Source organism: Bos indicus, chromosome 3 (genome assembly GCF_029378745.1).
Source record: "Bos indicus isolate NIAB-ARS_2022 breed Sahiwal x Tharparkar chromosome 3, NIAB-ARS_B.indTharparkar_mat_pri_1.0, whole genome shotgun sequence".
NCBI lineage: Eukaryota > Metazoa > Chordata > Mammalia > Artiodactyla > Bovidae > Bos > Bos indicus.
In genome coordinates this window covers 83,766,912-83,794,280 of record NC_091762.1, presented here as the reverse complement: position 1 = coordinate 83,794,280, position 27,369 = coordinate 83,766,912, and the positions used below count along the sequence as shown (strand labels likewise).

The 27,369-nt window shown below is 42.7% G+C and overlaps 1 long non-coding RNA gene across 1 annotated transcript; it reads left to right on the top strand.

Annotated features, from left to right (window-relative positions):
• Positions 1 to 1,402: 1,402 nt before the first annotated feature.
• LOC139182223 (uncharacterized) lies at positions 1,403 to 19,416 on the top strand. Its single transcript, XR_011565860.1, has 3 exons — positions 1,403 to 2,138; positions 2,975 to 3,065; positions 16,631 to 19,416. It is a non-coding gene; the product is annotated as an uncharacterized lncRNA (long non-coding RNA).
• The last annotated feature ends 7,953 nt before the right edge of the window (positions 19,417 to 27,369 follow it).

Here is a 27,369-nt window from a genome sequence, read left to right as displayed (position 1 = left end):
ACTCAAAACTGAGAATGTGCAAAGTTACAGAGAAAATTGTAAGAAATTCACCATGGCTGTTGCTGGAAAGAGCAATTCATAAATGTGCTGTTCTCTTTTTAAACTTCCAGTTTGGCTTCATATTGTATCTTGTGTAGGCTTTTATTCCTGAAGGCTGGCTAAAATTCATAGGCTTAACCTACCGGCCTCAGAAATACTGGGTAGCTGCAATATCTATCTACCTCTTTGTAATAATTGGCTGTGTGCTTTTATTTATTCATTTTAAATTTACATGATAAGGACCACATCACACAACTCCATTCATACAATCACAGAAGAAATACCAAGAAGAAAGCACCTCAACATCAAGAGCTAGTTTTTATCAATGGAACTGATGTATAAAAAATTCTTTTGTTTTTTCCAAATATTCTTTCTTACAGCCAAGGGACTTTGCAACAAAAACTGAATGCAGACATGTGAGCATTAAGCATTTATAAGTTTTTGGCATTATAATGTTGGCCATAATTAATCAACTGTCTCTTTTTGAGGTGTAAAACAATATAAACTGAACTTTTGAGGTTAAGTAACATTAATATTATAAATGTTCTCAAATATGAGTTATAAATGATGTTATAATGTGAGTTCTTTTGTTTTGTGATTCCTACTCTTCTTGTGTGAAACTTGTAGGACTGTAAGCTGTGTTAAAGATTGTAAGCCTCAGTGGCCAGGGTGAACTTCCATATTTTTTGTCTTGAAAAGTTGGCTGGAGGACTGAAGCTGTCTTAGAGGGATAGGCTAAGAGAAGTCAGATGGGTGACACAAGTCACTGGAACAGGAGAAGCAACTGATGAGTCAAGGTCCCCTCCCCAGGGGTAAATGTTATTCCTTAAAATGAGATGCTTCATGAGGACCTGACTCCACCTGCTGAGAGCTGCTGCAGAGGACACTGCCAGAGGCTCTGGGAGTGGAGGCCCACTTCCCACTCACACTTGTCTGGAGACCCACTGCAGACAGGAGACCAGTGCTCCTGCTGATATGTCTCCTGCCCAGACTTCTCCTTGGAGAGGTTCCTTACCCTCTTTTCTATATTCCCAACTTCGACTAACATGTCTTGCATGCTAGTTGCTTGCAATAAACCAAGTGATTTGTGAACTGAATATCGGCCATGTTTTATTTATCTCCAAGCCATGATGTGTGCCTGTACTTACTGCTGGGCCCTGTGACAAACACTGGGAACTTTCACTGAACCAAACTTGGGTCTGCTTGCCTGCATGCAGTAAAGCCAATTTACTGACACTGGGTTGTGGTAAAGAAAAGTATAGGGCTCCAAGCAAGGAGCCCAAGGTAACTAGTGCCCAAAATACTTGAACTCCCTGATGGGTTTCTAGAAAGCCTTTTTTTTTTTTTTTTTGGAAAGCATTTTCAAAGCCCAGGTAAGGGTGTGGAGTCCCAGGGTATGTGATCAACTTGGGCACAAGTTTCTGGTTGACTGATGGTGAGATAACAGGACAGTGTCACTTTATCAATCCTCAGGCTCCAGTAGATCTGGGGGCTATGTGCTCATGGTCATCAAGTAGTTAATTTCTTCTGTTTGGCAGAGGTTTCAGCATCTGTGAAACAGCTCAGGAAATGTGCAGCACATGCTGTTGTCTAGGTGCTCAGAGAGGAACTGAAGCAGAGGATGGGGAGGGCTCTGTCCCAGGAAGGCTGCATAGAGTCCAGTGTGATTACAGAGCCATGGAGAGAAAAAGCAGCAGACATTCCAGGGGGTTGAGAATGATTAAATGTGGAGATTGAAGAAAAGAGGGAAGTCAAGGTTGACTTCTGGGGTTGTGGCAATAACTTTAGCAATGAGTGGTGCCTTTATCTCCTTGAGAGGCTGGAATCCTGGCAGTAGGGTAGGGGTGGAGCACACAGGTGCCCGAGAATCAGAGCTGGAGGTGGAACTCCGTGGTTATGGATTGGAAATCAGCAGTGACTTCTGGGCTGCATGAGATATCCTGAGAGGCAGCAGAGGGGTGGGATTGAAAAGGGATCAATTCTAGAGATTTGCAAACTCTGCAAGGGGAGGGAGGAGCCAACAAAAGACTGGGTCAGCCCTCTAGCCTCCTTCCTCACTCTGCTAAGGGCTATGTCCTAGGGCTGGAGCCCCTCTCCAGGTAAGGCTGGTAGAAGTGTGGGGCATGGGGCGGGTGCTGTCCTGGCCCCCTAACTTTAAGACTTACTCTGTCTCTCACTGGCTCATGAGAAAGGCACCTTCCTAGGCCTCCATTACTCTGAAATTGGGGATATTAAAATAGTAGTGCCTCAAGAGGAGAAAATGAAGACCAGGAGGAAATGAGGAAGAACTAAAGTATTTGTTTTAAAAACATGGTTGGGAGGTGAAATTGACAGTGTCTTTGAAGGCAATGGTGTAAGTGAGAGCTTTGGAGCTTAGGGGACGCACACTTTTGATTCTGTCTCTAGTCCCTTGACTAGAGGGACTAGAACTATATCCTCAATCTATTTCTTCAGAGTATTTCTGACTGGGGATAGATTTGGAAGTAGTCACTTTTTCTACATTTCCTTCATTGTTAGAAGATTGATTAAGTTCTTTTTCTAACAGCAAAAGGAATAACATTTACTGTTGCTGCTGCTGCTGCTAAGTCGCTTCAGTCATGTCTGACTCTGTGCAACCCCATAGACGGCAGCCCACCAGGCTCCCCCGTCCCTGGGATTCTCCAGGCAAGAACACTGGAGTGGGCTGCCATTTCCTTCTCCAATGCATGAAAGTGAAAAGTGAAAGTGAAGTCGCTCAGTCGTGTCTGACTCTTAGCAACCCCATGGACTGCAGCCCACCAGGCTCCTCCTTATGATCATATAAATTTAAGCACACACATAACTAGAAAAGTAACTTCTTGTTTTTCCCCCTGAGTACAAAATGGGTTGCTTTTCTACTACTAAACCTTAAGCTTTGAATTCTACTAATATGTCATGTGCTTTGCTTGAATTCTAGGCCCTGAGACACAGCTGCACAGGAGACCAAGTTCTGCTGTGCAGAAAACTCATCCTCCTTCCAGGACAAGGACCTCTGCGGCTGAGCAGTGGTAAAAAACATAATTCAGTCAATTTGAAGGTCAATTTGGGGAACATCCCCTCTAGCAACTAGAAGGGACTAGCTCACAGACTTTCCACAAATGGAAGGTTTTTGATAAGAAGAAGGGTGGGGCAGAGAGCCCGTAGGGAAAGAAAAGATTAGTTTTAGGCCAGGACATCTTTTGAGGGAAAAGAATGGCAGTTACATCATGTAGACAGCTTCTTCCTCTGGGTGCAGGCTGTGGAGAAGGCCCACAGGACAGATTATCTCCTTGGTGCCAATCAGAAAATTCCAATCCCGTTAGCTAAGATTACATTTCTCGGAAAGGTGAAAACTGCAAGTAAGTCAAGTGTGGAGCATGGGATTGGTGTCTGGGCTTTAGCATAAGTGATGTCATTTTGGGCTTGTGGTTTTTCTTTAGCAGCAGCTAAGGCTTGATAGTTGAGTGTCTTGGTAAATGGAGAAGTGGAGGGGGTGTGGGAGCACACATATTTTAGTGAATCAGGGAAACTGACCTTTTGGACTGATGAGGAATGAGTTTAGGGTGGGGATCCTTAACCTGGAGCTTTGGTGGTTTGATATTATTAGCAGAACCATGACTTTGTCACCACTAGAAATCATAGCTTTTTTTCACTTCGTGTTACAGTTTTGCAGGTATTATGAAACACAGTCTTATACTTTGTCAAAATTCTAAAATAGTTCAGATCTGCCAATCTTGTTAAATAATAGGTTAAGAAGCTCACATATTCTGTATCTCAAATTATTATTTTGATAACTGTATCATGCTAAAATCCACTCAGATATGAATGAAAACTCCAGTCTTTCCTGCTGGAGATTCTAGACACCTTAAAATTCTATCCACTCTGGGTTCAGAACCCCTAAATCAATATGGACAGCAAGGTTTAAACACCGAGTCTGGAGCAAACTTGGCAAGGTTCAAGTCAGGCTTGGAGTGCCATCAAAAGGGGTTTAGCACAGAAAGACTCAAGAAGCTTTTAATCCATGCAGTAATGAGTGCTGATTTATGTTCTAAGGAACTTGCTCTAACAATATGCAACAGGAGGGTGAACTCTGGAGACAGGAAACAAGAAAGACTAGAAACATTTAGCAATATACACACCAAAGATATGGGAGCGGGGGTGGTGGTGCGGGGGGCATAACTGTTTCAATGTGACATTTAATCATTCTATTTCTACTCATCTTATGTGACAATACGCTATGTTAAGTAGTTCAAAATGGAGTAACAGTGGCCAATATGAGCCTCCACGAAGATTGCTTTTAAACGTCTGATATTAGACTATGAATATTTAAATGTGACATATTGAGTGTTAATATGGGTAAGGAATTTGTTTGCTAAGGGCCAAGATTTGACTTCATCAGAACAGGAGCAACTGATGGAGACAAGACCCCTTGGGGCTTAACTGGTACTCCCTATTACTCCTTAAAATGAGACCACTGAACTGAGCAACTAGAAGGCTCTTGTCTGGGGACTGAGCCCATGCAGGTGGAGGCTCTGTGACTTCCTGCTCACACTAGTCCTGAGACTTATTTCCTGGGATGGAGTGGGAGAGGCGCCACTCTTTCTTACTTATATGACTAACTTACGGTGCCTGCGTGATTGTATACAATAAATAGAGCGAATTATAGATTGAATTTGGCTCTGTTTCGCAGTCTTCAGTTTCAGACTCACCTGGCCTTCCTGCTAGACTGCACCACCACACACCAATTCCCCCTTAATCAGGGATGGAAAACAGCTTGTTTTGATTTGCATTTTCTTGGCTTGCGACTGCCATCATTTCATATGTTTGTTGTCTACTTGCATTTCCTCCATGCTGAATTAACTTTTCAGAACGGGCAGCCTGTGCTTAGTGTGCTTTTTTTCCCCCTGAGTTGGCCGGCAGTTTTGTGGACTTCCTTTTAGCTAGAGACAGAACAGATCATATTCCCACCCCATTCTTCATGACCACCCAGAGTTTGGCATTACTGTGTACTTTTCACATTTTAATTACCCGAAAACAGTTCCTGCAGCTCCTTTGAAGGTGGGGAGGAGGGATATTTGGCCCAGCACTGGCCATCATCAGTTTTCTCCAACCGTGGAACCAGTTTTGTTAGCATTCCCCTGACTAATAAAATTGAGCATATTTTAATCTATTTACTGTCTATTCAAATTTCTATGGTTTTATATCTATTTACAAAAATGGGTTCATACTAGCCACGTTACCCACAGCTTGTTTTTTCCTCTAACGTAGCCAGGACATCCTTAACCAGTGCATTGCATCTCTGGTGTAGTGTCTAGTAGCCACTCTGACTTCTCAGTGGGCACTGAGCTTCTTTGGCTCAACCCTTCTCTTATTAAAGGGCATTATTTTCTGAGTCTTTGTCATGAAAAACCCAGGACTGAACATTTTGTTAAGTCCTGGTGATTTCACTCCTGGGGTAGCTTTTCAAGGGAGAGTATATGTTATTATTTCTTTTTGATTTTATTAGGTGTTCCAAGTTCCTAAAAAGTCATAACTATTCCCAGTTCAGATAGGTAATAGTGATCCCATTTTTTTACATTATACCCTCAACTTCTGGGCTTGGGCAACTTATCATGTTTAGTACACATTGCTTTCAGTTCTCCTTTTTTTAAAATTTAGTTTATCAATTTACACAAAATTTTATTATAAGAAACATGAAGGATTTTTGTGGTGGTTTAGAATTTGTTATTCTCTCTTCTGTGAAGTACTTTCCTGTTTTAGCTTTTTTGCAGTTTACAACTCTTTAATAACAGTTGTCTGTTCTGTATTGTTAAATGGACTGTTCTGCACATGGAACCTTTTTTAAATCTTGAACATTGTATTAATTTTTCTTTATATTCATCTGATGAGGATTATGTGTTTTTTACCTTTTGGATCACTATTTGATTATTTTAAAGTTTTGCCACAATATCATTTACTTCATTTGTTTTTTTTTTTTTTATTATCATACATTTGCAAATTTATCTTTTAATATCCTCCCATCGGGTCCTTTTTCATGCTTAATTTTGTACACTGTAATTTTTTCTCTTTAAGGAAAATGCTTACTTGTGTTTTGATTTTATTCTTAACAGTTTTCTTTTAAATTTCTACTTTTATCTCAGCCTTTTGTCTTTTCTTTTCTTGGTTTTGATTTAGCCATGTTATTTAGGGTACAAAGATATTTATATTTGTGGATTACCATAACTGAAAATTTTTCTTTGCTTCATTTCATACTTTTGACCTGAATTATGCTTAATTGGTCAGTGTTACCTTCTTCATGCTTTAATTTTGTCAGCATTTATATGTACAATTTTGCCCTTATTTCCAGTTTTCTTTGGTAGTTTGCTTTAATACTATTTGTAGGACATATAGAGCAGTCTTGCTGCTGAACTGAACTTGATTTCACTCACCTGATGCACAGCAGCCAATCTACTGCCACTGGGTCATAAGGAAAGTGCAGCATCTATTTGCAGGGCACCAAGCAAGAAGAATAGGTAGCTAATGATCAAAGGACCTGAACTCCTTGCTTGGTGGCCTGAAAATTAACACTGTGCTTTTGCTTCACCAAAACGTGGTGTCAATAGACTGAATTTGCTGCAAGTGAACCTAAGTTCAATTATGTAACAATTTTGGTGACCATGAAAAGACCACCACCCCAACTGGGTATCTTTGCGGCACATTGGCTCCTGGCAGGAGAGGGCTCTAAGATTCTGTCCAGCAGCTTCCTGAACACCTTTGTCTCAGGGACAACCCAGAACATCTGCCACCAACTGGGGGTCGATGGCCCTTGGTGCTTTCATGGTGAAGGAAACAAGGCACTTAGTTGAGACATTTCTGCTTAGTAGAAGGGCTCATGTATGATGACACCAGGGTGTTCATTTTGCCACTTGGCTCTGTCTGTGGTGGGATATTGATTTGGGGGATTTTCTGTATTGGACTAAGGAATCTGTAACCCTGAGAGATGCCTTGTGTTTGTGTGCTTGCTTGCTTCCTTGACGTTTGATAGTACCAGCTGTGAACCACAAAGATGGGTAGTCAGAGCTCTGCTCCATCTTGTAGCCCCTTAGGGTATATTTTGCAGAACTGGAAGATTTTTAGTTAAGCACCTCGGAAAAGGAGAAAAATTGGTATTCCATGTTAACACTGTTTAGCCTCAGGACATCTTAAGATCTGGAGAACACTGCTCCCTAATGGCTCTTTAAATTATAACACTGTCTTTGAACCAGAACTGTTTTGTGAAAGGGGAGGAAAATGGGAGGATGCTTCTTATGTACAGCCCTTATGCTATTGATTCAAAGAGAGCCTGTTTAGATAAAAATGTAGCATGCATGGAATTATGATACAGAAAGAAATTTCCTCCAATAAAGAGATTTTAAAAGGTTTACCCTATTCTCAGGAATCAAGAGATGGGGAATTAATTCAGCAAATAAATTCTCCTAGATATCCATCACAACTGCCTCTGTATGGTGGGCAAAATGCGGAAGCAGGGGCTGGAGCCATAGATCCCACAGTAGCCAATTCATTCTCACCTGCCCTGGCAGGAGCTGAGGAAGGAGGGGTTGTCTTCCTCTCATACCCAACAGAGCTTCCATTTTGGTCAAGAAACCACTAATGTTCATTCAGGGTGATTCCCACTGAGGCAGATTCACATTGGAGGAATAAATGCCCAAGATCATCCAGCAGGATTCATATGGATCCACTCTCCCTTTTCAACCTCAGACATGTTGAATTGCAAAAATAATATGCCAACCTACTGGCATGACCCTACCAGGATGGAAAATTCATTCTCTTTCATCTTTGCCAACCCTATTGGGCTGATATCAAAGTTTGCTAACCACTCTGTTGGCTGAGGAAGAGAAGAGGATGGAAATATTGTGTTGACTAAAAAATTCGTACGTGTTTTTCTGTACGATATTATGGAAAACCCTGAACAAACTTTTTGTGAACCCAATAGAAAAGGCTAGAGAAGAGGTTGTTGCCCCTGGCAAACCCATTGCAGCACCAGCAGCAAAAGCAATTCCCATCATAGATCCAGACTGGAAGGAGAGTGACCTAGGAGATAAAGTTGGAATTGAGCATTACAAGGAGTGCATCATGATAGGGCTCCAAAAGGGAGAACCAATATTGGAGCTTTCATAAGGTGCAAGGAGTGTGCAAAGAGCCCCAGGAAAACCCCTGAGGTTTTGGAAGAGAATGTACAGGGCATATCGCCAATATGCAGATGCGGATCCAGATAATCCAGAGAATTTCAAATTAGTTAGTTGGACTTTGTGACTTAGAGTGCCCCAGTTGCAGAAAACATAAGGACTTTTTGGCCTGTTGTTATCTCATTTGATAGAAACTGCTTTCAGTGTTGTATAGTTGGGAGGGACTATAAGATGAAAAAGAGACCCATGAAATGAAGCAGCAAAAGTCCCTTTCGGCAGTGACACTCAGTGGAGAAAGGAGAGACAAAAATCTGAGCAGAGAGTAAGACCCAGAGAATCAAGAGAGTGAACGGTGGCCCACAGAAAAAGCCCACTAATGGGACATGTAAAAGTGGGTTGGCAGCAGTCCCTATACTAAGACAAGAAGGCAACTGAAAGAAAGTCTGCCTCAGTTTACAAAGGAAACTGGAAGAGGAGGAGACAGCATTGTTCATGCTGGAAACAAGAGAGAGTGACCGAGGATTCTCTGAGGGGACTCTGCTTGGGGAAATAGTCTCCCACCAGGAGCCCTGGGTAACCCTGTTGTGGGAAATAGATTGTCTTTCTGACTGGTACTGGAGCCACTTGCTCTGTTTTGAACACTGGATTCGCAAGGAGTTGGACCCATAGAGTTAATCCAGAAAAGCACTTTGGCAAGAGGATTATCTAGAAAGCCTCTCCAAAAACTGTTTTTGCAATCCCTAGACTGTCAGATTGAGGCTCCTAATCTAAAACACAGCTTTTTTAATACATGCCAGAGTGCCCAGTTGCATTGCTGGGGCAAGATTTTTTAACTAAATTAAATGCTAATGTGACTTGCACTCCTGAAATACTGGATATAAAGGTACCACTGGAACAAGCTTGTGCCTTGCAGCTAGCCCTCCTGTCAAGGGATGGAGAAGTCACCACCAGTGTCCCTGAAGACATCTTGCAGCAGGGATGCCTGGGAGCATGGGGTGATAGGTGGGCAGGAAGAGTCTGGATGGCCATAGCAGTTAAGGTGAAACTGAAGCTGGACACTTAGGCTCTGAACTTAAGGCAATATCCCTTAAAGGACCAAGCAAAACAGGGATCCAGTCCAAAGCTGGATTGGCATTTTGAAATACTTGCTTATTGGACTCCCTCAGTCACTATATAATACTCCCATCCTGCCTTTAAGAAGCCTGGCACTGAGAACTACTTACTGGTTTGTTCAGGACATAAGAGCCATAAATCAGATAGTGAAAGATATTCACCCTGTAGTCCCAAATCCCTATATTCTTCTGATCATCTTATCTGGAAACTTTCATTAGGCTTATGCTAAGTCACTTCAGTCTTGTCCAACTCTGTGCAACCCCATAGACGGCAGCCCACCAGGCTCCCTCGTCCCTGGGATTCTCCAGGCAAGAACACTGGAGTGGGTTGCCATTTCCTTCTCCAATGCATGAACGTGAAAAGTGAAAGTGAAGTCGCTCAGTCGTGTCCGACTCTTAGCGACCCCATGGACTGCAGCCTAACAGACTCCTCCGTTCATGGGATTTTCCAAGCAAGAGTACTGGAGTGGGGTGCCATTGCCTTCTCCGTCATTAGGCTTAGCAGAGGTCTTTTTTGTATGTTATTTTGAGTCCTGAATCCCAAGAGTTATTTGTATTTGTTGGGAAGATCTAGAAACCAAAGCAAGCAGCAATACTGCTGGGCAGTATTGCAAGAACTTAAGAACACCTTCACAGTGTTCGGGAAAGTGCTGCTGCTGCTGCTGCTGCTGCTGCATCGCTTCAGTCATGTCCGACTCTGCAGCCCAACAGGCTCCTCCATCCATGGGATTTTCTAGGCAAAAGTACTGGAGTGGGGTGCCATTGCCTTCTCCGTGGGAAAGTGCTAGCTAAAGATATAAGGGAGCTCCAGCTACAGGAGGGAGCTCTGCTCAGATATGTGGATGATCCCTTCACAGCTGGCAATACAAAGAACACAAGTGAAAACACTGGGACTACTTTGAACTGTCTGGCCAAATGAGTCTATAAAATCTCTTGGAAAAAGGCCCAAATTTCCCAAATGTCTCAGTTTGGGATCCAAACTGAGAAAAGGCCAAAGGAATTGGCTCCAGGACTGCCAAGAGACAGTAGCCAGGGTGTGGTGACCACCACCAAAGGCAGTTGCATCGGTTCCTGGAATGGCAGGGTTCTGCTGCACTTGGATCCTCCAGCTTAAGCTAATAGTTAAACAGTTGTATGAGACCCTAAAAGGGACTCACAATAATGCCTTAGTGGGAACTGGAGAATGTCAAGAGACTTTCCTAACAATGAAGAAAATAACTATGGACTGCTCCTGTTCTGTGTTTGCCAGGTTTGAAAAAGTCATTTGGTTTTTTATACATGAAAGACAGGTAGTGAGACTGGAGGGGCTTCCCTGGTAGCTCAGCTTGTACAAAATCTGCCTGGAATGCTGGAGACCCTGGTTTGAATCCTGGGTCTGGAAGATACCCTGGAGAAGGGATAGGCTACCCACTCCAGTATTCTTGGGTTTCCCTGGTGGCTCAGATGGTAAAGAATTCACCTTCAATGCAGGAGATCTGGGTCAGACCCCTGGGTTGGGAAGATTCCCTGGAGGAGGGCATGGCAACCACTCCAGTATTCTTGCCTGGAGAATCCCAGTGGTCAGAGGAGCCTGGTGGGCTACAGTTCATGGGTTCACAAAGAGTCAGACATGACTGAGCGACTAAGTACAGCACAGTGAGACTGGAGGTATTGACCCACAGTCAACAAAATGCCCAGTATACTATTTCACAAAGGCTTTGGACAGTACAATCCAGATGTATTTGAGAGTCATAGCTGCTAGTCTGGATCTGTTGCAGGAAGCAGAGGAATTCACTCCAGGAAGCCGACCATGGTGTGTACATCCCACTGTGTGTTGCCACTGTTGAACAAAAGAGTGGATATTGTCTCACTTTAGACCACTTGGGAGGATATCAGGTAATTTTACTTGATAATTCTAATGTGACCCCAAAGACTGTGTCCTCCTTGAACCCAGCCACCCTGCTCCCAACCCCTTTGGGTGGCCCAGAGGCACATGATTATTGGCATATCATTGAGCAGGTGCTTGGATCTGATTATAATTCTCTTTGGAGATCCAAACCTGGAGATGTTCCCAGATGGAAGTAACCTCATAGACCACCAAAACTGAAAGATCAGACATGCAGTGGTAACCTTGCAGGAAGTCCTAGGAGTGGAAGCTTTATCATCATGTATCTTTGCCCCAAAAGCTAAAATTATTGCCCTTTCTTGACCTTTACATCTCAGTGAAGGTAAAAAAGTCAACATCTATACTGACTCGAAATATGCCTTTTCAGTTGTAAACATACGTAGGGTAATTTGGAAAGCTAGATTGCTCACTTTTGAAGAAAAGAAATCAAACATACCAAAGAAGTTTTGAAACTGCTATACACAGTGCTCAAGCCAAAGTGAAAGCGAAGTCTCTCAGTCATGTCCGACTCTTTGTGACCCCGTGGACTGTAGTCCACCATGCTCCTCTGTCCACAGTGCTCAAGCCAAAGGAGGTGGCAATTTGCTCGTTGCCCAAGACATCTGAGATTTGACAATTTTGTTTTGAAAAGGAACAACATAGCTGACCAAGCTGCTAGAACAGGTTCAGGACAAAGCACCTTTGGTTATAGCCCTGTTAATTTAGCCCCACATACCCTAGTGGCTCAGACAGTAAAGAATCTGCCTGAAATGCAGGAGACCCAGGTTTGATCCCTGGGTCAGGAAGATCCCCTGGAGAAAGGAATGGCTACCCACTCCAATATTCTTGCCTGGAGAATTCTGTGGACAGAGAAGCCTAGTGGATGGGGTCAACAAAGAGTTGGACACAACTGAGCAGCTAACACACTTACCCACTCACCTGAGAACCTCGAAATACCAAGAGAATGGGGATATTACCTTACCCATTTAGGATCAAATGGTAAATGACCAAGGAGTGGTTTTAATTCATGACTGTCTAATGGAGAAAGTAATTGGAGCAATATACATGAGTCCCCATTATAGGCATCCAGGGGATACAGGACTACATTGAAAGACCAAATATGCAAGGACAGTTCAAAGAGTACTACAAAAGTGCATGCTTTGCACCAAAAATAATTTCAAGATGAGGACTCCCCCATCCTGCACAGAGTCCAAGCTAGAGGGAAGTGCTTGAGAAAGACTGGCAAGTAGACTTTACAATCATGCCTAAAGTAAAAGGAAACTTTACTTACTAGTGATGGCAGACACCTTTACAGTCTGCTTAGAATCGTTCTCTTGCTGGATTGAAAAAGTTTCAGAAGTAGTAAAGGTCTTGCTCTATGAGATAATTCCTAGATTTGGGTTACTGAGCTCAATTAATTCAGAGCAATAATCAGATCAGATCAGATCAGTCGCTCAGTCGTGTCCGACTCTTTTCGACCCCATGAATCGCAGCACGCCAAGCCTCCCTGTCCATCACCAATTCCCGGAGTTCACTCAGACTCACGTCCAGCAAGTCAGTGATGCCATCCAGCCATCTCATCCTCTGTCGTCCCCTTCTCCTTTTGCCCCCAATCCCTCCTAGCCTCAGAGTTTTTTCCAATAAGTCAACTCTTCACATGAGGTGGTCAAAGTACTGGAGTTTCAGCTTTAGCATCAGTCCTTCCAAAGAAATCCCAGGGCTGATCTCCTTCAGAATGGACTGGTTGGATCTCCTTGCAGTCCAAGGGACTCTCAAGAGTCTTCTCCAACACCACACTTCAAAAGCATCAATTCTTCAGTGCTCAGCCTTCTTCACAGTCCAACTCTCACATCCATACATGACCACAGGAAAAACCATAGCCTTGACTAGACGAACCTTTGTTGGCAAAGTAATGTCTCTGCTTTTGAATATGCTATCTAGGTTGGTCATAACCTTCCTTCCAAGGAGTAAGCGTCTTTTAATTTCATGGCTGCAGTCACCATCTGCAGTGATTTTGGAGCCCAAAAAATAAAGTCTGACACTGTTTCCACTGTTTCCTCATCTATTTCCCATGAAGTGGTGGGACCGGATGCCATGATCTTTGTTTTCTGAATGTTCAGCTTTAAGCCAACTTTTTCACTCTCCACTTTCACTTTCATCAAGAGGCTTTTGAGTTCCTCTTCACTTTCTTCCATAAGGGTGGTGTCATCTGCATATCTGAGGTGATTGATATTTCTCCCGGCAATCTTGATTCCAGCTTGTGTTTCTTCCAGTCCAGCGTTTCTCATGATGTACTCTGCATAGAAGTTAAATAAATAGGGTGACAATATACAGCCTTGACGTACTCCTTTTCCTATTTGGAACCAGTCTGTTGTTCAATGTCCAGTTCTAACTGTTGCTTCCTGACCTGCATACAAATTTCTCAAGAGGCAGATCAGCTGGTCTGGTATTCCCATCTCTTTCAGAATTTTCCACAGTTTCTTGTGATCCACACAGTCAAAGGCTTTGGCATAGTCAATAAAGCAGAAATAGATGTTTTTCTGGAACTCTCTTGCTTTTTCTATGATCCAGCGGATGTTGGCAATTTGATCTCTCGTTCCTCTGCCTTTTCTAAAACCAGCTTAAACATCAGGGAATTCACGGTTCACATATTGCTGAAACCTGGCTTGGAGAATTTTGAGCATTACTTTACTAGCATGTGAGATGAGTGCAATTGTGTGGTAGTTTGAGCATTCTTTGGAATTGCCTTTCTTTGGGATTGGAATAAAAACTGACCTTTTCCAGTCCTGTGGCCACTGCTGAGTTTTCCAAATTTGCTGGCATATTGAGTGCAGCACTTTCACAGCATCATCTTTCAGGATTTGGAATAGCTCAACTGGAATTCTATCACCTCCACTAGCTTTGTTCATAGTGATGCTTTCTAAGGCGCACTTGACTTCACATTCCAGGATGTCTGGCTCTAGGTCAGTGATCACACCATCGTGATTATCTGGGTCGTGAAGATCTTTTTTGTACAGTTCTTCTGTGTATTCTTGCCATCTCTTCTTAATATCTTCTGCTTCTGTTAGGTCCATACCATTTCTGTCCTTTATCGAGCCCATCTTTGCATGAAATGTTCCCTTGGTATCTCTAATTTTCTTGAAGAGATCTCTAGTCTTTCCCATTCTGTTGTTTTCCTCTATTTCTTTGCATTGATCACTGAGGAAGGCTTTCTTATCTCTTCTTGCTATTCTTTGGAACTCTGCATTCAGATGTTTATATCTTTCCTTTTCTCCTTTGCTTTTCACTTCTCTTCGTTTCACAGCTATTTGTAAGGCCTCCCCAGACAGCCATTTTGCTTTTTTGCATTTCTTTTCCATGGGGATGGTCTTGATCCCTGTCTCCTGTACAATGTCATGAACCTCATTCCACAGTTCATCAGGCACTCTATCTATCAGATCTAGGCCCTTAAATCTATTTCTCACTTCCACTGTATAATCATAAGGAATTTGATTTAGGTCATACCTGAATGGTCTAGTGGTTTTCCCTACTTTCTTCAATTTAAGTCTGAATTTGGCAATAAGGAGTTCATGATCTGAGCCACAGTCAGCTCCTGGTCTTGTTTTTGCTGACTGTATAGAGCTTCTCCATCTTTGGCTGCAAAGAATATAATCAATCTGACTTCGGTGTTGACCATCTGGTGATGTCCATGTATAGAGTCTTCTCTTGTGTTGTTGGAAGAGGGTGTTTGTTATTACCAGTGCATTTTCTTGGCAAAACTGTATTAGTCTTTGCCCTGCTTCATTCCGTATTCCAAGGCCAAATTTGCCTGTTATTCCAGGTGTTTCTTGACTTCCTACTTTTGCATTCCAGTCCCCTATAATGAAAAGGACATCTTTTTTGGGTGTTAGTTCTAAAAGGTCTTGTAGGTCTTCATAGAACCGTTCAACTTCAGCTTCTTCAGTGTTACTGGTTGGGGCATAGACTTGGATTACCGTGATATTGAATGGTTTGCCTTGGAAACAAACAGAGATCATTCTGTCGTTTTTGAGTTTGCATCCAAGTACTGCATTTTGGACTCTTTTGTTGACCATGATGGCTACTCCATTTCTTCTGAGGGATTCCTTCCCGCAGTAGTAGATACAATGGTCATCTGAGTTAAATTCACCCATTCCAGTCCATTTCAGTTCGCTGATTCCTATAATGTCGACATTCGCTCTTGCCATCTCTTGTTTGACCACTTCCAATTTGCCTTGATTCATGGACCTGACATTCCAGGTTCCTATGCAATATTGCTCTTTACAGCATCAGACCTTGCTTCTATCACCAGTCATATCCACAGCTGGGTATTGTTTTTGCTTTGGCTCCATGCCTTCATTCTTTCTGGAGGTATTTCTCCACTAATCTCCAGTAGCATATTGGGCACCTACTGAGCTGGGGAGTTTCTCTTTCAGTATCCTACCATTTTGCCTTTTCATACTGTTCATGGGCTCTCAAGGCAAGAATACTGAAGTGGTTTGCCGTTCCCTTCTCCAGTGGGCCACATTCTGTCAGATCTCTCCACCATGACCCGCCCATCTTGGGTTGCCCCACGGGCATGGCTTAGTTTCATTGAGTTAGACAAGGCTGTGGTCCTAGTGTGATTAGATTGACTAGTTTTCTGTATGGTTTCAGTGTGTCTGCCCTCTGATGCCCTCTTGCAACACCTACCGTCTTACTTGGGTTTCTCTTACCTTGGGCGTGGGGTATCTCTTCACAGCTGCTCCAGCAAAGCACAGCCAATGCTCCTTACCTTGGATGAGGGGTATCTCCTCACCGCCGTCCTTCCTGACCTTCAACGTGGGATAGCTCCTCTAGGCCCTCCTGTGCCCGTGCAGCCACGGCATGGGGTTGCTCCTCCCGGCTGCCGCCCCTGGCCTTGGCCTTAAGGGTGTGGGGTATCTCCTCCCAGCCGCTGCCCCTGACCTCGGACGTGGGGTAGCTCCTCTCAGCCATTCCTACACGGTTGCAGTCTGGCACTCTCAGCTTAATTGCTAATGTGAATCAGTAGGTATCCGAAGAATGTGGAATAAATGGAATTTGCATGTATTTTGGAGGCTACAATCAACCAGAAACATACTTTAAAAAGGAAGATAGCTAAAATCTGTCAAGAATTAACTTAACCTGGGAAAGAGTGTTACTGCTTGCATTGCTTAGAATTAGAGTGGGTCCTAGAAGTACACTCCAATTGAGTCCTTATGAAACACTGTATGCTCTATTCTGAGCAGTTATATGATCAGACATGTGATCAAAAGGTTAAAGAACTAGACACTGTAAGATATGTGCGTATGCTGGGGTTAGTTTTAAATGCTATTCCTAAAATTTGCTACTAGTAAAGTGATGTTTCCCACAGATGTCCCCCTCCAGCCAAATTCAGCCCTGGTGGGTGAGGACTTAGGTTCTACTACTAACTCACTCTTCTGTTAAATTGACAGGAATCAAACCGTGGATCCATTGCATACGGGTGAAACTGGCTTCTGACCCAGCAACAAATTCATAGCCCTCAGAAGTTACAGAAAAGACAACAAAAAAGCTGACTGAAGCCAGTACTCCTTGCTGCAAGTCTGGACTAGGGCTTCAGTTAAAAACAGAGAAAGTATCTTAGGTAACTAGTGAATGACTAGTGGCCATCCATTACAACATTTATAATTGACTGGAGCATTTTTCTGGTTTATTACTTGCTTTTATCCTTTTGTTTACCACTTTATCTAATCATTTTGCCTGTGATTATATCATAGTCAAGCAAATCTGTAATTTGTTATGATATTGATAATCGGAGATACCTAAACCTTCCTTTATTTTAGTTTAAGCCTTGTGATAATAGGGTTAGTACCAAAGTTGAGCACCAGTGCTGTTTTTCCATACAAGCTGTTGGCCCCAACTATAATGATGGCTCTTGCTTCTCTTTACTGTCTCATTCCACTGGTGTCTGCCACTTCCTGGAAGGAAGTTAGGTTATCTCAGAACATAGCAAGAGGTAGGAATTTAAATGATTGTGTGAAGTGTCATTTGAAATCTCAAACCATCCATGAACAATATATCCCATCGGTGGTTCCTGTAACGGATTTTGATACTGTTCCGAGTCCCATTACCTTCTATAATCATCCTCCTTCAAGTGTCACATGGCAAGTTCAGCTAACCAAGGGACGTCACAATATTCCAGTCCCTTGTTTCAACCTGTCTGAGGTAATTTCCATCGGAGGAAAAGTTACTACTGGTCCCCCTCGGTCCCTCAAATTCATTCTGAAAAAATGTGATGAACAAAATCCCCTGAAATGTACAATTGACAAATGTGTAAAGTCTAAAAATCACACACTAATTTGTGTCAGAGAGCCAAACAAGTTGGGTATCATGTAAATGGACTGTGGAAGGCTTGCAGTGGCTCTCACCCCTGGCTTGATAACATAATCTCTGAACTCCCCCAAAATGAAAGAATCGATGACACCACCCCGGGAGGTATAACTTGCTCCGCTCCAGGATATATCTTTGTCTGTGGCGCAGGGAGTGACTCACCTACATGGGGATGGGCACATCGCTGTTTAGACAGCTGGCAAATGGAAGGATCATGCCTACTGGGACATTTGAGGATCCCTTTTTCTGTGCACAGCCTTAAGAGCATTACTTCCCTCTCTAACTCAAACATGCGTCTTAGAAGAGAGATATCATCAGGGTATTAGGACAATATAGGACAAACTTTTTTGGCAACCTCACACCAACTGCCAGAGTTTATATCAATAGAGATATGATTCATAATCTAGCTACCACTATTGGGAAATCTGCCAAATTGCTGAGGACACAGCTTAAAGTATTGCAGCCCAACAAATATCTTTGAACTCATGTGGCCCTAGATAATAGAATAGCCTGTGATTTCCTATTGGCAAAACAAGGAAAAGTATGTGCAGTGGCTCATACCACATGCTGTACATACATCAATATCTCTGGAGAAGTTGAAATCTGAATAAACAGAATAATTCAAAAGGCTACCTAGTTATAGGATGTACATAAAGAAGATACACACCAAACTTATTTTCCTGGTTGCCACCTGGAATAGGGGGACTCTTTTGAGTACTGTTACAAAGTTCCATTGATCATCATCCTCTTTGTAATAGGTTTATTAATTTTCAAATATTTGTTCAGATGGTATGACAAAGTGGTCAAAGAGAGAGATCGTGTTTTCATGGTGCAAAATGCTGACACTAGGCCTGGGACTCGAGAATTCTTTGAGAAGAAGGTCCAAGACTTTTGCTCCTCTAATCCTAGAGAATCAACGTCACCCTTGTTCAGCAGGAAGTAGCCAGAGTGGTTGTCACCCCTGTTCCCCTCTGGATGGAGGAATATCAAAGAGCAGAGGGACCTGAAACTGAACAGAACCCTGTAGGATCTTCCTGGGTACAATCCTCTCTTGTCCCTACTTCTTGTCTGTAGAAAAAACTTGAGATTTTTAAGTCTTCCCAGAGTTCTAAAGAATCGACTCAAGGAGTTGATGATTACAGAAATGAGTAAATGTAGAAATAAAGGAAAAGCAATCAAGCTAAAAAAATTTAACCATAAAACAGAGTCAACAAGACTCCTAGTTCTTCCTCAAGGCATATAGATAACAATCTGATGCAACATGTCTTTGAGTTGTTTTACAGAACCAATACCACATGATGAAACCTGTTGACCTCAGCCAAGGTGACCCAAACAAGTTGGAGCCAGAAGAATGATGATCAAGATGCTAGATATCACTTTGTTGCTTAACACCCAACCAATCAGAAGAATCCATGAGCTAATCATGTGCTTAATACCCTTACTCTTAATTTTAGTTTTTAAAAACTCTTGCCTGAAAGCCATTGAGGAGTTCAGGTCCTCTAAGCATTAGTTGCCCATTCTCCTGCTTGGCATCCTGCAAATAAATGTTGTACTTTACTTTACCACAACCCTATGTCAGTAGATTGACTTTGCTCATTTGGGTAAGCAAACTCAAGTTTGATTCAGTGATAACCTGTGTTTCTGTTGGGAGAGTTCAGTGGTTTTCCTTAATGACTTGGAGCACTTTCAAGCATAAAAAAGAATAAACACTCATATCTATTAGCCAGATTCAGAACAAATATATTCTTAATTTTTCTCATCTATTTCTGCTCTTTTTTCTAAAATGCTGCTGCTGCTGCTAAGTCACTTCAGTCGTGTCTGACTCTGTGCAACCCCCAACAGCCCACCAGGCTTCCCCGTCCCTGGGATTCGCCAAGCAAGAACACTGGAGTGGGTTGCCATTTCCTTCTCCAATGCATGAAAGTAAATTCCAGACATCATGCCATTTCACCCTTAAAAACTTCAGTATCTGTCTCTAAAAATATATGGGTGTTTTCTTTTAAAAAATCCAACATTTTTGTCCCAGTTAATAATTTCATATTCTCTAATATTGAATACGCAGTCCATATTCCAAATTTCCTGCCCTTCTACAATTAGTTTTTTCAACTAGGATCAAAATAAAGGGCACACAATTCTCTCCATCTGCTAAAATAGTACAACTTCTCATTCCCCCAGTCATTGAAACACTGAAGCACTGTTGAAAATTCTATCTGGTGGATTTTTCTGGTTGCTTCCTCATTGTTATTCATTCACTCAGTCATGTCTGACTCTGTGTGACCTCATGGACTGCAATGCACCAGACTTCTCTGTCCTTCTCTATCTCCCAGAGTTTGCTCAAACTCATGTCCACTGAGTCGGTGATGCCATCCAACAATCTCATCCTCTGTTGTCCCCTTCTCCTCCCGCCTTCAATCTTTCCCAACATCAGGGTCTCTTCCAATGAGTTAGCTCTTTGCATCAGGTGGTCAAAGTATTGGAGTTTTAGCATCAACCCTTCCAAAGAATATTCAGGGTTGATTTCCTTTAGAATTGCCTAGTTTGATTTCCTTGCAGTGCAACGAACTCTCAAGAGTCTTCTCCAGCACCACAGTTCAAAAGCATCAATTCTTCCATGCTCAGCCTTCCTTATGGTTGAACTCTCACATCTGTACATGACTACTGGCCGAAGAACTGATGCTTTTGAAGTGTGGTGTTGGAGAAGACTCTTGAGAGTCCCTTGGACTGCAAGGAGATCCAACCAGTCCATTCTGAAGGAGATCAGCCCTGGGATTTCTTTGGAAGGAATGATGCTAAAGCTGAAACTCCAGTACTTTGGCCACCTCATGCGAAGAGTTGACTCATTGGAAAAGACTCTGATGCTGGGAGGGATTGGGGGCAAGAGGAGAAGGGGACGACAGAGGATGAGATGGCTGGATGGCATCACTGACTTGAAGGACGTGAGTCTCAGTGAACTCCGGGAGTTGGTGTTGGACAGGGAGGCCTGGCGTGCTGCGATTCATGGGGTCACAAAGAGTTGGACACGACTGAGCGACTGATCTGATCTGACCTGACTAGACAAACCATAGCTTTGACTAGACAGACCTTTGCAAAAGTAATGTCTCTGCTTTTTAATACGCTGTCTAGGTTTGTCGTGGCTTTTCTTTAAAGGAGGAAGCATTTTTAAATTTCATGGCTGCAGTCACCGCCTGCAGTGATTTTGGAGCAAGAAAATAAAGTCACTGTTTCCTTTTTTTCCCCCATCTATTTGCCATGAAATGATGGGACCAGACACCATGATCTTCATTTTTTGAATGTTGAGTTTTAACTCAGCCTTTTCATTCTCTTTCTCTTTTATCAAGAGGTTCTTTAGTTCTTCTTAGGTGCTCCTGTGATTCCTCATAGTAACCTTGATAACTTCAGATGCAGCTCCTGTTTTTAGTTTGTTTCATTAAGAAGGATACAATGAGAGAAGATGGTCACATCCTAGGTCTCAGGCAAGTCTCTGAAATAGGCTGCCAGTTGTGGATACTTGGCTTCACACACAAAAAGTTCAAGAGCAAACCATAGTAAAGTGAAAGCAGGTTTATTTGGAGAGATACATGTTCCATAGGCAGAATGTGACTTGTCACAGACTTTGAGAGTGGCCATGGGAGAAATACACTCCACAGAGTGTGAGCCATCTCAGAAGGTGAGAGGTCCCAAGATATGTGAGTGATTAGTTTTCATGGGCTGGGTAATATCATAGACTAATGAGTGAGAGGTTTATTCCAACTGTTTTGGAGAAGGGATGGAGATTTCCAAGAATTGGGTCACTGCCCACTTTTTGGTCTTTGATGGTTGGCCTTGGAACTATCGTGGTGCCTATGAGTGTGTCATTTAGCTTGCTGATGAGATCACAACACTGCATTCATTTATCTGCTTGTAGTCTATGCTTTTAATTTTATTTATTTAAGTGCTTGTTATCTCATTTCTTCTTATGAGGTAGAAATTGCTAGGCAGTCAGTGTAGAACTCTGAGATCTCCATCTTTTTTCAGTAAACATCTTGCTCCATTATCCAAAAACTATATCCTTTATCTTGAATTCCTGTAATGTGTCTTTGGACTGCGGAGAAGGCAATGGCACCCCACTCCAGTACTCTTGCCTGGAAAATCCCATGGACAGAGGAGCCTGGTAGGCTGCAGTCCATGGGGTCGCTAAGAGTTGGATATGACTGAGCGACTTCACTTTCCCTTTTCACTTTCATGCATTGGAGAAGGAAATGGCAACCCACTCCAGTGTTCTTGCCTGGAGAATCCCAGGGACAGAGGAGCCTAGTGGGCTGCTGTCTCTTGGGTCGCACAGAGTCGGACACAACTGAAGCAACTTAGCAGCAGCAGCAGTCTTTGGTCTGATAAGTTATTAGCACGCAGATCCAGGGAAGGGCAGTAATCAGCTTCTCTTCCATATGTTTGAAGGAAAAAAAACAATAACTGATGATCATTAATCTTAAGCCCATACATCTGGTCCAGTGTAAAATGGCCAGGGGGCATGAAAAAGGGTGGTGACTTAATCTGAGAATCAAGAGAAGCCATAAAGATGTTAAGTATCTTGATCTTTAAACTGACTGGTTAGAAATAGTGATTTAAGAACAGGAACCAACCAAAAATGTACAGATTAATAATGGTAAAGATATAAAACTGCTGTAATCCCTGCCTTTGGGGGGACTCTTTACTCACTCTCTGTGTCTTTGCTGAGAGCTTTGTACTTTCCTCCTCTCTAATATATCCTGTTCTCTTGCTACTGTGAGTGTTTGTGTGTTCATCGATTCCATTCTTGGGGTCCGTGAATAAGAACTTGGATTCCCATTTCACTTGCAGAACTAAAGAACTGGGGATGTGGGCTCACCTTTCTACCCATTACATCTTTTTTCTCCTCTGGTGGTGGTGGTTTAGTCGCTAAGGTGTCTGACTCTTGCGACCCCATGGACTGTAGCCCACCAGGCTCCTCTGTCCATGGGATTTTCCAGGCAAGAATATTGGAGTGGATTGACATTTCCTTCTCCAAGGGATCTTCCCAACCCAGGGATCCAACCCAGATCTCCTGCATCCTAGACAGACACTTTACCGTCTGAGCCACCAGGGAAGTCCCAGGTGACTCAGTGGTAAAGAATCTGTCTGCCAATGCAGGAGACATAGGAGATGTGGGTTCAATCCCTAGGTTAGGAAGACCCCCTGGAGGAGGAAAAGGCAATCCACTCCAGTATTCTTGCCTGGAAAATCCCAAAGACAGAGGAGCCTGACAGGCTACAGTCCGTAGGGTCATAAAGAGTTGGACAGGACTGAGCACTTATTCTTAATGTAGTTAGCTTTAAGTCACTTTGAAACAGGCATATAGAGGACAGGGCACAAACTTTAAAAGAATGACATAGCCTGAGGACAAGACACAAACTGATTAGAACCAAATAAGTCCTTTATTTTCTTGGGCTCCAAAATCACTGCAGATAGTGATTGCAGCCATGAAATTAAAAGACATTTGCTTCTTGGAAGGAAAGCTATGATAAATCCAGACAGCATATTAGAAAGCAGAGGCACCACTTTGCTGACAAGGATCTGTCTAGTCAAAGTTATGATTTTTCCAGTAGTCATTATGGATGTGAAAGTTGGACTATAGAGAAAGCTGAGCACCGAAGAATTGATGCTTTTGAACTGTGGTGTTGGAGAAGACTCTTGAGAGTCCCTTGGACTGCAAGGAGATCCAACCAGTCCATCCTAAAGGAGATCAGTCCTGGGTGTTCATTGGAAGGACTGATGCTGAAGCTCCAATACTTTGGCCACCTAATTTGAAGAACCAACTCATTGGAAAAGTCCCTGATGCTAGGAAAGACTGAGGGCAGGAGGAGAAGGGGATGACAGAGAATGAGATGGTTGGATGGTATCATCGACTCAATGGACATGAGTTTGAGCAATCTCTGGGAGAGAGACAAGGACAGGGAAGCCTGGCATCTGCAGTCCATAGGGTTGCAAAGAATCAGACACAACTGAGCAACTGAATGACTGAATAACAGCAACAACAAAATAAGTCCAAGATGGCTGTGTCAACTTCCACTAGACCTTGAGCCTCAGTAGATGCTCATCATAACATATCAGCAAGTTAAATGACATACCCACACACTATGACAGTTTGGAGGTCAATCATCAAAGCCAAACTATGGGCAGTGGCCCAATTCTTGAAAATCCCCACTCCTCCCAAAATGTGAGACAATCCTCTCACTCATTACTCTCTGAAATTGTTGTTGTTCAGTCATATAGTCATGTCTGACACCTTGTGACACCATGGACTGAAGCACATCAGGCTATCCTGTCCTTTACTATCTCCTTGAGTTTACTCAAACTCATGTCCATTGAATCAGTGATGCCATCCAACCATCTCCTCCTCTGTCTCTCTCTTCTATTCCTGCTCTCAGCTTTCCCCAGCATTAAGGAGTTTTCCAATGTTTGCATCAGGTGACCAAAATACTGGAGCTTCAGCTTTAGCATCAGTCCTTCCAGTGAGTATTCAGGGTTGATTTCCCTTAAGATTAACTGGTTTGTTCTCCTTGCTGTCCAAGGGACTCTCTAGAGTCTTCTCCAGCACCACAGTTGGAAGGCACTGATTCTTTGGTGCTCTGCCTTCTTTACAGTCCAGCTCTCACAACTGCATGTGACCACCTGGAAGACTATAGCCTTGACTACATGGACCTTTGTCAGCAGAGCAATGTCTCTGCTTTTCAACACACTGCCTGGATTTGTTGTAGTTTTCCTGCTGAGAAACAATGGTCTTCTGATTTCATGGCTGCAGTCACCGTCCACAATGATTTTAGAGCCCAAGAAGAGGAAATCTGTCACTACTTCCAGTTTTTCCCCTTCTATTTGCCATAAAGTAATGGGGCCAGTGGAGAAGGCAATGGCACCCCACTCCAGTACTCTTGCCTGGAAAATCCCATGGACGGAGAAGCCTGGTAGGCTACAGATGAACCTTTGTTGGCAAAGAATGTCTCTGCTTTTGAATATGCTATCTAGGTTGGTCATAACTTTCCTTCCAAGGAGTAAGTGTCTTTTAATTTCATGGCTGCAGTCACCATCTGTAGTGATTTTGGAGCACAGAAAAATAAAGTCTGACACAGGGTGACAATATACAGCCTTGACGGACTCCTTTTCCTATTTGGAACCAGTCTGTTGTTCCATGTCCAGTTCTAACTATTGCTTCCTGACCTGCATACAAATTTCTCAAGAGGCAGATCAGGTGGTCTGGTATTCCCATCTCTTTCAGAATTTTCCACAGTTTCTTGTGATCCACACAGTCAAAGGCTTTGGCATAGTCAATAAAGCAGAAATAGATGTTTTTCTGGAACTCTCTTGCCTTTTCCATGATCCAGTGGATGTTGGCAATTTGTTCTCTGGTTCCTCTGCCTTTTCTAAAACCAGCTTGAACATCTGGAAGTTCACGGTTCACATATTGCTGAAGCCTGGCTTGGAGAATTTTAAGCATTACTTTACTAGCGTGTGAGATGAGTGCAATTGCTTTTTCAGTAATGCTGAAAAAGCTGAAGTTGAACGGTTCTATGAAGACCTACAAGACCTTTTAGAACTAACACCCAAAAAAGATGTCATTTTCATTATAGGAGACTGGAATGCAAAAGTGGGAAGTCAAGAAACACCTGGAGTAACAGGCAAATTTGGCCTTGGAATATGGAATGAATCAGGGCAAAGACTAATAGAGTTTTGCCAAGAAAATGCACTGGTAATAACAAACACCCTCTTCCAACAACACAAGAGAAGACTCTATACATGGACATCACCAGATGGTCAATACCGAAATCAGATTGATTATATTCTTTGCAGCCAAAGATGGAGAAGCTCTATATAGTCAGCAAAAACAAGACCAGGAGCTGACTGTGGCTCAGATCATGAACTCCTTATTGCCAAATTCAGACTTAAATTGAAGAAAGTAGGGAAAACCACTAGACCACTCAGGTATGACCTAAATCAAATCCCTTATGATTATACAATGGAAGTGAGAAATAGATTTAAGGGCCTAGATCTGATAGATAGAGTGCCTGATGAGCTATGGAATGAGGTTCATGACATTGTACAGGAGACAGGGATCAAGACCATCCCCATGGAAAAGAAATGCAAAAAAGCAAAGTGGCTGTCTGAGGAGGCCTTACAAATAGCTGTGAAAAGAAGAGAAGTGAAAAGCAAAGGAGAAAAGGAAAGATATAAACATCTGAATGCAGAGTTCCAAAGAATAGCAAGAAGAGATAAGAAAGCCTTCCTCAGTGATCAATGCAAAGAAATAGAGGAAAACAACAGAATGGGAAAGACTAGGAATCTCTTCAAGAAAATCAGAGATACCAAAGGAACATTTCATGCAAAGATGGGCTCGATAAAGGACAGAAATGGTATGGACCTAACAGAAGCAGAAGATATTAAGAAGAGATGGCAAGAATACACAGAAGAACTGTACAAAAAAGATCTTCACGACCCAGATAATCATGATGGTGTGATCACTGACCTAGAGCCAGACATCCTGGAATGTGAAGTCAAGTGGGCCTTAGAAAGCATCACTACGAACAAAGCTAGTGGAGGTGATAGAATTCCAGTTGAGCTATTCCAAATCCTAAAAGATGTTGCTGTGAAAGTGCTGCCCTCAATATGCCAGTAAATTTGGAAAACTCAGCAGTGGCCACGGGACTGGAAAAGGTCAGTTTTCATTCCAATCCCAAAGAAAGGCAATGCCAAAGAATGCTCAAACTACTGCACAATTGCACTCATCTCACACGCTAGTAAAGTAATGCCTAAAATCCTATAAATAATAGTTTGTATGAAAGTGGAAAGTGAAAAAGTTGGCTTAAAGCTCAACATTCAGAAAATGAAGATCATGGCATCTGGTCCCATCACTTCATGGGAAATATCTGGGGAAACAGTGGAAACAGTGTCAGATTTTATATTTTTGGGCTCTAGAATCACTGCAGATGGTGACTGCAGCCATGAAATTAAAAGACGCTTACTCCTTGGAAGGAAGGTTATGATGAAACTAGATAGCACGTTCAAAAGCAGAGACATTACTTTGCCAACAAAGGTTCGTCTAGTCACGGCTATGGTTTTTCCTGTGGTCATGTATGGATGTGAGAGTTGGACTGTGAAGAAGGCTGAGCGCCGAAGAATTGATGCTTTTGAAGTGTGGTGTTGGAGAAGACTCTTGAGAGTCCCTTGGACTGCAAGGAGATCCAACCAGTCCATTCTGAAGGAGATCAGCCCTGGGATTTCTTTGGAAGGAATGATGCTAAAGCTGAAACTCCAGTACTTTGGCCACCTCATGCGAAGAGTTGACTCATTGGAAAAGACTCTGATGCTGGGAGGGATTGGGGGCAGGAGGAGAAGGGGACGACAGAGGATGAGATGGCTGGATGGCATCACCAAGTCGATGGATGTGAGTCTGAGTGAACTCCAGGAGTTGGTGATGGACAGGGAGGCCTGGCGTGCTGCGATTCATGGGGTCGCAAAGAGTCGGACATGACTGAGCGACTGATCTGATCTGATCTGATATGCTAATTGCAAACTCTCAGTCCTTTCCTCCCCCACCACCTTGCAACCACATATCTATTCTCTATGTCTATGAGTCTGTTTCTGTTTCATAGATAAGTTCATTTGTGTAATATTTTAGATTCCACATAAAAGTGTTATCATATGGTGTTTCTGTTTCATTGATAAGCTCCTTTGTGTCATATTTTAGATCCCACATGTAAGTGATATCATATGGTATTTTTCTATTTCTGACTTTCTTTGCTTAGAGTGATAAACTCTAGGTCAATCCATGTTGCTG